At 31.9% G+C, this 10,344-nt stretch overlaps 1 long non-coding RNA gene across 1 annotated transcript; it reads right to left on the bottom strand.

Moving 5' to 3' along the window:
• Window positions 1-8,299: 8,299 nt before the first annotated feature.
• Window positions 8,300-9,981, bottom strand: LOC143054222 (uncharacterized). Its single transcript, XR_012971603.1, has 3 exons — window positions 9,887-9,981; window positions 9,409-9,640; window positions 8,300-8,474 (listed from the first exon to the last, which is right to left on the bottom strand). It is a non-coding gene; the product is annotated as an uncharacterized LOC143054222 (long non-coding RNA).
• Between the last annotated feature and the right edge of the window lie 363 nt (window positions 9,982-10,344).

The raw sequence follows: 10,344 nt of genomic DNA, 5'->3' as shown, positions 1-10,344 counted from the left end.
ATACGTATTCAACATTTTAAAGAACAATTTACTCTTAACAATAACCACAATAAACCTATTTCTCGTATCAAACATAAACTAAAAGAACTAGCCAAGGAATTTGTTTTTCTCCCGGCCGATAAAGCTGCTAATAATATTATTATTGTTTGACGTAAATTTTACATTGAGGTTCTACAAAAAGAAATCACCAAATCACCAACATTCCAACTGACTCCATTTTCAGAAAACGACATCTGTAACAAACATAAACTTTTAGCTACCGCTTTACAAGCAGAACCAAAACAATGAAAGTCCCAACTATGTATTGGCTTCCGAAACTACACAAAACACCTTACAAATATAGATTTATTTCGTCTTCAAGCCATTGTTCCACTACTAAATGATCTATTCTTCTTACCAGTACACTTGGTACAATCAAAAACCTGATAATAAATTGTTCAAATAAGGCCTTCGAAAATAGTGGAATTAATTACTTTTGGAGTGTCAAAAACTCGTTGGAAGTACTTGATAAATTGCATGCTTATATTGGTAATTTTGAATCTGTTCAAAGTTTTGATTTTTCTACCCTATATACCACATTGCCTCACATTCTCATTAAGAAAAAATTCACACACCTAATTAAATGGGGCATTTAAAAAGTCAGAATGTGAATATATATGTTCAAACTCTTTTAGGTCATTTTTTAGTAGCAATAAACAAAAAAACTATGTCAATTGGACATGCTTTGATACTATATCTGCCCTGGAATTTTTACTAGATAACATTTTTGTTCGCTTTGGAGATTCCGTATATCGCCAGGGTATCGGAATTCCAATGGGGACTAACTGTGCGCCACTTATTGCGGACCTGTTTTGTATTGCTATGAGTTACAATTTATGACAAAAATCAGCAAAGACCCATCGAAATAACATCTGATACACAAATTTAATAATACTTTTAGATATTTGGATGATATTTTAGCTCTCAATAATGACGACTTCAGTATGTATACTAAAGAAATTTATCCTGTTGAACTTACTTTAGATAAAGCTAACATATTGGTATAAGGACATCATTCGTAAATATAGCTCAAAATGCAGACTTCTTATACGTTCAGGTATTTCACATCCAATATTTTATGGAAATATTCTTTATAAAGCACAAAAATGTCAGTATTTACCTCAGAAGCTAACAAAACCTTTAAATAGACTTATTAAAAAGGGATATAGTTACGATTCTGTTGTCAGGTCAATAAAGATTGCATATTTTGGCGTTAATATTGATTCACTTATAGGGTCTTTGCATCGGAACTAAACACATTTATTCTTAATAAACCAGTTGTTGGCATGACACGGTTTATGTTCTTCTCATATATGTTATGATGGTATGATACTAAACCCCTCACGGGGGGATTGTGCCTGATATTCATATGATAAAATCATAATCTTTCAATCAGTTTAATTGAGGTCCGGAGCTGGCATGTCAGTTAACTGCTAGTAGTTTGATGTTATTTATGTATTATTGTCATTTTCTCTATTTTCTTTGGTTACATCTTTTGACATCAGACTCGGACTTCTCTTGAACTGAATTTTAATGTGCGTATTGTTATGCGTTTACTTTTCTGCATTGGCTAGAGGTATAGGGGGAGGGTTGAGATCTCACAAACAGGTTTAACCCCGCCGCATTTTTGCGCCTGTCCCAAGTCAGGAGCCTCTGGCCTTTGTTAGTCTTGTATTATTTTAACTTTTAGTTTCTTGTGTACAATTTGGAGTTTAGTATGGTGTTCATTTTCACTGAACCAGTATATATTTGTTTAGGGGCCAGCTGAAGGACGCCTCCGGGTGCGAGAATTTCTCGTTGCATTGAAGACCTGCTCGTGACCTTCTGTTGTTGTCTGCTCTATGGTCGGGTTGTTGTCTCTTTGGCAAATTCCCCATTTCTATTCTCAATTTTATTGATAACGCCATGGCTACAAATGAAAAAGACAAACAGACAAACAATAGAATATATGACACAACATAGGACAAACTAAAGAATAAGCAACACGAACCCCACCAAAAACTAGGAGTGATTTCAGGTTTTCCGGAATGGTAGGCAGATCCTGCTCCACATGTTGTACCCGTCATGTTGCTTATGTGATAACAAATCCGGTCAATAGTCTTACTCGGTAGGTTACATTCATGAAAGGGAAGGGTATTGTAGTTACGACGTAACAAACATATCCGATATCATTTATGAAACGGTTATTCCATAACAGTCAACCAACTCGTGATGGCGTCCGTAAAATTACGAAGGGATAATTTCAATTTCACCATTTTGAACCCTTGATTTAATAGCTTCCTTGTGAGAAGCAACCCTCTATCAGGAAATTCCTGATAGGAAATGCAGACACGGGAATATCATATCAATTGGGAGATATAACTAACTAACTAACTTATTTTATTCAGTATAAAATCCAGTACAAAAGGATCATCGCTGAAACACATGAACACATATAAAAACATATACAAAACAAAACAACAATAAAACATAACAGTCAACAATTTTGACACTTATAACAAGCAAGAGACAAAACTCACACTTCAATAGTATGCAATTATTCCCACTGATGAATGTCTAATCAAAAAACATTTGTCTATATATATAAGAAATCTGGTGAGAACATCAGTCTCCGAACAGTTCATTAAATATTTAAATTCATCAAAATTATCTTAATTACAAAAATATGGTATAATATTAACAATGTCATTATAAAACTTTTCTCTCTCGTCTTGATAGAGGTTGCATTCACATATAAAATGAAACTCATCTTTAATTTTGTTATCAATACAATGTTTACATATTCTTTGATACAAAGGCGTATTATTATATCTGCCTTTTTCAATGTGTAAATTGTGGTTAGAAATTCTTAATTTACATAATTGTCTAATATATTGTTTTGAGATATTTAATTTGTATAAGTCTCAGGTTTATATTCCTTTTTTAACTTGTATATGTGCGTAGTTTGTTTTGCTTTTCACCTGACAAACATGAGAAAAAATAATTGCCATATCTTTCTTGTAATATCTTTTTCACTGCAGATATGAGTTTTCCTTCTGACATAGTTCCTTTATTATTCCAAACATGGTCAAAACGAATGAATTTTAGAAACTGAAAAATGTGTTTATTGAAGGTACATGGAAAGGTACAACCAACATCTTCGATTGACTTATATGCTAATTTTGAAAAATTCAAAAGAGGGTCTTTATACAAATCTAGCCAGTATTTAAGAGACTGTAAAATAACAAATATAGAGATTGGATAACGACCAAGTTCTGCCATACTGGCTATATTAGAAGCATATTTAGTGGCACCAAGTACATATTTACAATATCGAATGTGAACCTTTTCAGGTGCAAAATTTAAAAAAGTTTTTTCTAAATCATCATTTGAACCTTGTGTTAATATTTTGTCCAGGTTAAGAATGTACGAACACCACAATTCACTTTCATACAGAAGGACTGGTTTAACACAGGAATCAACAAGTTTTAAAAGCAAAGGTGTATTATTATGTGTACAATGAAATTTACGTTTAATCATGAAAATTACTTTAAGTGCTTTCTTACTAAGATCTTCAACTGCAGTACTGAAAGAACCAGATGCTCTCATTACAATACCTAGGCATTTATACTCTTGAACACTTTTGATAAGATTTTGCTCAAAATAAAAATTACAGTCTTTCAATAATTTACCTGATTTGTTAAATACTATTATTACCATTTTTGACAATAAAGTTCCAATGAGGATAAACAATTTTGTAGCCCTTCTTTGGTTTGAGACATTATAAAATTATGTCATCTGCATACACTAAACAATTTAAACTTGTATTCCCTATATCAACTGGATCACACTTCTTATCAAGATATCATGGAAAGTCATTCATAAATAAATTGAAAAGAAGGAGACTCCGTATACACCCTTGTTTAACACCAACATTTGAGAGTATGGAATCAGTCAGTCCAGAATCTAGTTTAACTGAATATTTAACACACGTGTACATATCTTTAATCAAATGGAAAATATTGCCATTAATACCTTGCTCAAAAAGTTTAGAAAACAGAAAATTCCTTCGGACTGTGTCAAAGGCTTTTCTAAAATCAACAAAAACAGCAATATAGATATTTTTTTGCCCTAAACATTTTATCCACAATAGATTTTAATGTATAAACATGATCAATTTTTCTATTAGCTTTTCTAAAGCCTATTTGATTTTTACATAGTATGTTGTTCTCAGTTACAAACAAATCTAATCTGTTGCATAAGATCTTTACAAACAACTTACTTAAACAGCTAGATATTGCTATACCTCTGTAGTTACTTGGATCTCTAACGTCTCCTGGTTTGAAAAGAGGTTAAATCATACTTTCTGTCCAACTACTAGGAAATAAAGTTGATTTCAAAATGATATTGAAAAGTTTGCAAATACAATTCAACATATTCACACTAGAATGTTTAAGCATCTCATTACTTATACAGTCAAAACCTACACTTGTGTTATTCTTTAAACTTTTTATAGCTTTCAACACTTCCTGCATATTTATGTCATAATCAAGAAAAACATTATACCTTGTAGGAAAATCATCCTGTTCATTACTACAATCTACATTTAGGAGATAACTGTATTGTATTTTAAGCTCCGACGGCATCAATTGGGGATTTGATGGTCGCAAATTAAGTTTACTGGCGACGCGTTAGCGGAGACAGTAAACGGGTATTTGCGACCATCAAATCCCCAATTGATGCCGTCGGAGCTTAAAATACAATATTGTTATTTCCATTCTAATGAAACTGACAGAAAATAACGTTAAAACATGTATTTAAAATCTGTCATATGCCGTCTGCGCTTGCGCGTACGTCCCATAGCATCAATTGTCAATTGATGACATGTAAGAAAGTGACGTTATCCAATCAAAATGAACGTTACAAACGTTGTTGCATTAGAATTAATAGTTTATTAAAATAATTATACCATTCATCAGAGAGAATATTGGAACTCTGATCACTGATGTCCTTGTCAGAGTATTTAAATTTATTAATAATATCCCAATAAGCTTTGGTGATTTTGTCTTCTAATTCCAGCAAGGAATCAAGCATCTTTGCTTTATACTGTCGTGTTTTTTTTCGTACTAGTTTTTTGAACTGCTTTTTTTATCCCATAGTAATTCTTCAACTTTTCTTCATTTACAGAACCCTTAGAGAGTGAGCGAGAAGATTGGATTAAATTACGATACATTGATTCGCACTCACTGTCAAACCCTTAACTAGATTTCTTTCGTTTACGTTTTTTAGATTTAAACCTGTTACCCTTAAGAAGATTTAACTGACTTCTTAGTTTATCGAGAATGTTGTGAAAAATATCTGTTAAATCCTCGGTGGCTTCATCCACCCCATTTCTTTGTGGTACTCTGTCTTTACCTAAGAATGATTGTACATTAGATTCAACTTCCTTTGATACCATCATCTCTGTATAACATTTTTGAACCGCATTGTTCCAATGTAAACCCTTAGGTATTGGTCTCCCCACTTTTTGTTGCACTTGAGAAAAATTTAAAGATAAACATACATTTATAGGACAGTGATCAAAGTGAACGGTAAAATCATTTACAGTAAAAAAACATACATTTTTAGCACATTATTACTAACAATACAATAATTAACAACAGCACTACCATTATATTGATGGGAAGTGGATTTACCTAATGTATCCCCTAAAGTTCTTCCATTTAGAATTCGGCTTCTAGATGATATGCAAAGCTCTAATACACGTTTTCCGTCTTCATCAGTCTTAGTATTCTTTTTAGTACAATATCTCCTATAATGTACATTATCTGCCAAATATGAATTAGGAAGTATATCTTGTAAACTTTTAACGTGATCAGATGAAATAAAATCCAAATCATTTTCATTAATATTGGCATTTAGGTCCCCCATAATGATAGTCTCCCCTGAAATTATGGTTTAGTATTATGGGTTGTAAATATCACCTTGGTACAGTATGCCATGTTTGAATCCGTATTACGTGTCGTCTTGTTTATATTGAAAGTAAATTAGCAGGGAAAAACATGTTCAAAGCATCTCCTATATGTAGTTAAAAGTAAAGAAGTCTTACGAAATCTGCGACGTGCAACACAATTCATTTTCTGCTGTATAGCTGCGGTAAATCCTACCTGTTAAATGTTTGTAAGGTATACCTAATAACCTTAACCTCTCCACATGCATGTAACCTTTGAAAGATAATAACACAAGTTTAACATGGTCGGGACACACTAGCCTACTGATTCAATCATAAGAATAGATTAACAATCAAGTGTAATTAATGATTTTTTAAAAGTTACTTAGACTAAGTAATATCAAATAAATTAAAATAGAAACAAATCATTTTCATTTTTTCAATTCACCACATATTAAGCATATATTTTCATATCTTGCCATTATATTGATAGTTAAGATATCTTATTTTAAAAATGTGGATCAAAGTAAAGAATATCTATCATCTTTACAGTAAAAGAGTAGCAAAAAAGGTTCAATTTATGATGGCGCGTCAACAACAAAAAAAACCAGACAATGACAACAAGAAGACAGAAGAGAGAAACAAAAAAAAACAATAGTCGATAAAACACTACGAGAACAATAACAAAATGGACAAATCAAATCTAGTCAAAAACACACACGACGAGTTCTACATCAACGTAACCTTTAGTGTATATGCTTACTAGTCTATTTGGAAATCGATTATTGAGTTTTTTGTAATAAAATTAATAGAGAAAACAAACTAGTCGTGGATATCATAATTAAAAACAAGTGAAATAATATAAAGAATATTAACAAAAAAAACGGACGGTCTGATATATGTACACATCAATAAACGAAAAACAAAAATCATTTACGGCACCAAACGACAGACACAGAATTTCACGTATTTTATATAACTCAGTGGGCTCAAATAGTTAAAAAATGTTATAAGCCTATGCTTGTCCTATCCGAATGTATTATACCCAGTCACCTTTATATGACACGACACATATTAACTCTTTTTTTGTTGTTTCTTTTTACTTGTGATTTGATCTCTTGATCTCAAATTTTATGTTGATAAGATAGTTCTATTAATGTCTTTGAGAGTATTGGTCGTGATGCATTTGGAGTGTCATTAAATCAAATGAGGAGTACTTATTTAATAGTTTTATACATTAGTGCTGAATGTTACATTCGTACATGTAAAAGGCAACGGTATTTTTTAGAGTTTGGTTGTACAACCTGTTGCTTTATAAACTTATTAGTATTGTATTGGCTTCTGGTAAGTTTTTGGTCAATTATATGAATTTCTGATGTATTGAGAGTTGGATCAAATGATAATAAGGTAATTGTCTCCGCGATACTTTTATATAATTTAGGAAATTTATCATATACCAGAGGGACAGTCAAACTCATAAACCGAAAACAAACTGATAACGCCATGGCTACAAATGAAAAAGACAAACATATAAACAATAGTACAAATGATACAACATAGAAAACTAAAGAATAAGCACACGAACCCCACCAAAAGTTAGGGGTGATTTCAGATGCTCTCGAAGGGTAAGCAGATTCTGCTCCACATGTGGCACCCGTCGTGTTGATTAGGTGATAACAAATCCGGTAAACATTCTAACTCGGTAGGTTACATTCATGAAAAGGAAGGGGATTGTAGTTAATACGTAAGGAACATATCCGATATTATTTGTGAAACGGTTATTCCATAACGGTCAACCAACTCGTGTTGAAGTCCGTAAAATTTACAAAGGAATGATTTCAACTTCACGATTTGGAACTCGGCGTTTAATGGCGTCCTTGTGAGCAGCAACTCTCTCAAGAAAATCATGATACGAAATACAAGCACGGGAATATCGTATCAATATGGAGTTAAATCCCCGTATAATACGCAAGCAGCTATTGGTCACAGCATATTTATTTATCTATACGCTCTAATACTAATGTATCTTTAACTTACCGTAAAGTGTCATTTGAAATCATATCACATCATCCTGTACTTAGTGAAAACTATTTGGAAACTGTACGTTTGTCAAGAAACATCCGCTATACTTACCGTTTAGTTTTTCTCTAATTCGATAGAACAAAATGAAAACAACATTTTATAATTTCGTTCTTTGAAGCGCCTTTATTGATAATTGTCATCAAGACGGAGAGGATGGTTGAGAACCAAAAAAGTTGAGAAGAGATATGACCGAAAAAGGACTCATAATTATAGTCAAATCATATAGTAAAAAGCATGCAGCAATCGGTGTATCTGTATAGTTTTATTATAAACACAATTCAACAAATATCACTTTTTTATTACACGAGTTACATTGGGTATCATTATTACATTCCAATAAAATATTCTGCTTTCAACATTAATATCAAAACATTGAAATCATATTCATTTATGTTGTTGCATGGCTTAGTAACACATCTATCCACTGCAAGAAAAAAAAAGGACAGTTTCAAAGTTATTCTACTCCCAATTATAATATTCTGTTTAATACAACTAATTACATTGATAATGGATCCACTAATCTAAAAATAAACATGTATAATATTTCTACTTATAACAACAGTCTTATTCTGTGTTATCAAAACGAATTAAAATATTTGACAGCAGTAACGTCACTCAATACATGCAATATTTGTTGTTCTACCGGCGACGAAAAGTTGTGAAAATCCTATCGATGTTTGGTTGTTTAAAATATATCTGATGATTATCTTTTCAAGTTTGGTAAAACTTTTAATCATACAGGATTAGTATCTATGTGGCTGCAATGTTATCAAGATTTGTTTTTATAAATGCCTATTATTGATACATGTGATATTCGTTTCTAAAATTTTGCATGTGAGGAACATGTCCTGTCCGGCTTACTCAACCTGTTTTTATAAATGCCTATTATTGATACATGTGATATTCGTTTCTAAAAATTCTGCATGTGAGGAACATGTCTTGTCTGGCTAACTCAACCTGAACTAATTTAGTATGTGTACATAATAAAAACAAGCAGTCAGAGAGTATTGCATGGACGATTAAATATTCCTATGTACAGGAACAAAATGATAACTGTATTGATAAGATGTCAAAGTGTCATGGAGAACGTGTCATTGAATTATAATGTAAACAACAGCCGTGTCCAAAATGATATGCTAATTGAAACGGTATTTTACAAAGAGTATGAGTAAAGTTGCCCTTCGTTCGTCAAAGTTTATATCATTGACAATACTATGATAGTAACATGACTTAATACAAACATTCATTAAATAGCCATACAATTATTATAAACCATACGATTGAAGATATAGAATGATTTTTAAAATTTGATAATTGATATTTCATACTGCAGAGACATAAAATGATTATTATCATACTTTCTACTTCCTTATTGATCTTACAAACAACAATCCGGGTAACAGCACGAGGGTTCAGTTGAAGATGGATCACAGCAACAGTAGCATTGTTCACTACCACCGTCACCTCCATCAGCACCGGGAGCACCGGGACCACCAGGCGGGGCACCAGGATTCCCGCCTTGTCCGTGAACAGTCAGTATATAAGTAGTCGCAAATATCAACGACAGAAACAGCAGACGTTTCATACTTTCTGAAAATAGTGGACGTTTCATTACTTATAATCATTTAGACAAACATTTAAAAATAAATGTTGGGTATCGAAATGTAAAGCAACAAAAAATACACAACTCCAGGGGAAATTAAAAACGGGAAGTCCCTTATCAAATTACAAAATCGATAGCTGAGGAATGTGAAACAACAGTCATATTAAAACGTATAAACAAATAACAAAAAAAAAATGTAATGATTATTATTAGTTTGAAATAACAAGACATACCTCTTCTATTTTAAAATTACAAACAATCCCTATGAAAATTATGGTGAAAATTCTTACATTTACTGAATTAAATACTTTACAAAACAGAAATAAATGTACTTGTCAACAAGATTATTAATTATTGTCGTGAATTGTACCGTAGTCAACATTCATCTTCACAGTGTAAATTGAAATAATTCAAGTCATAAAAGGAAAAACATAGTTGTAAAACAACGTAATGCATCACATTTATGTATTGTTTAATTGTTAACATACATATGTACATGAGGGTCCTAAAAGGGCATACATTACTGGTAACAATATTCAAAACGAGCAGAATAATTGACATAAAGTGATCCGCCTAGGGAACATTGGGGTATTTTATAAATATTAGAGAGTGTGGAGGAAAATTAATAAATATGAAATAACACACAAAGTATACGAATTAATGAATAATGAAATTAAAGACCCTCTTTAAA

Source organism: Mytilus galloprovincialis, chromosome 12 (assembly GCF_965363235.1).
Source record: "Mytilus galloprovincialis chromosome 12, xbMytGall1.hap1.1, whole genome shotgun sequence".
Taxonomy (NCBI): domain Eukaryota; kingdom Metazoa; phylum Mollusca; class Bivalvia; order Mytilida; family Mytilidae; genus Mytilus; species Mytilus galloprovincialis.
This window is presented reverse-complemented; position numbering and strand designations above follow the sequence as displayed.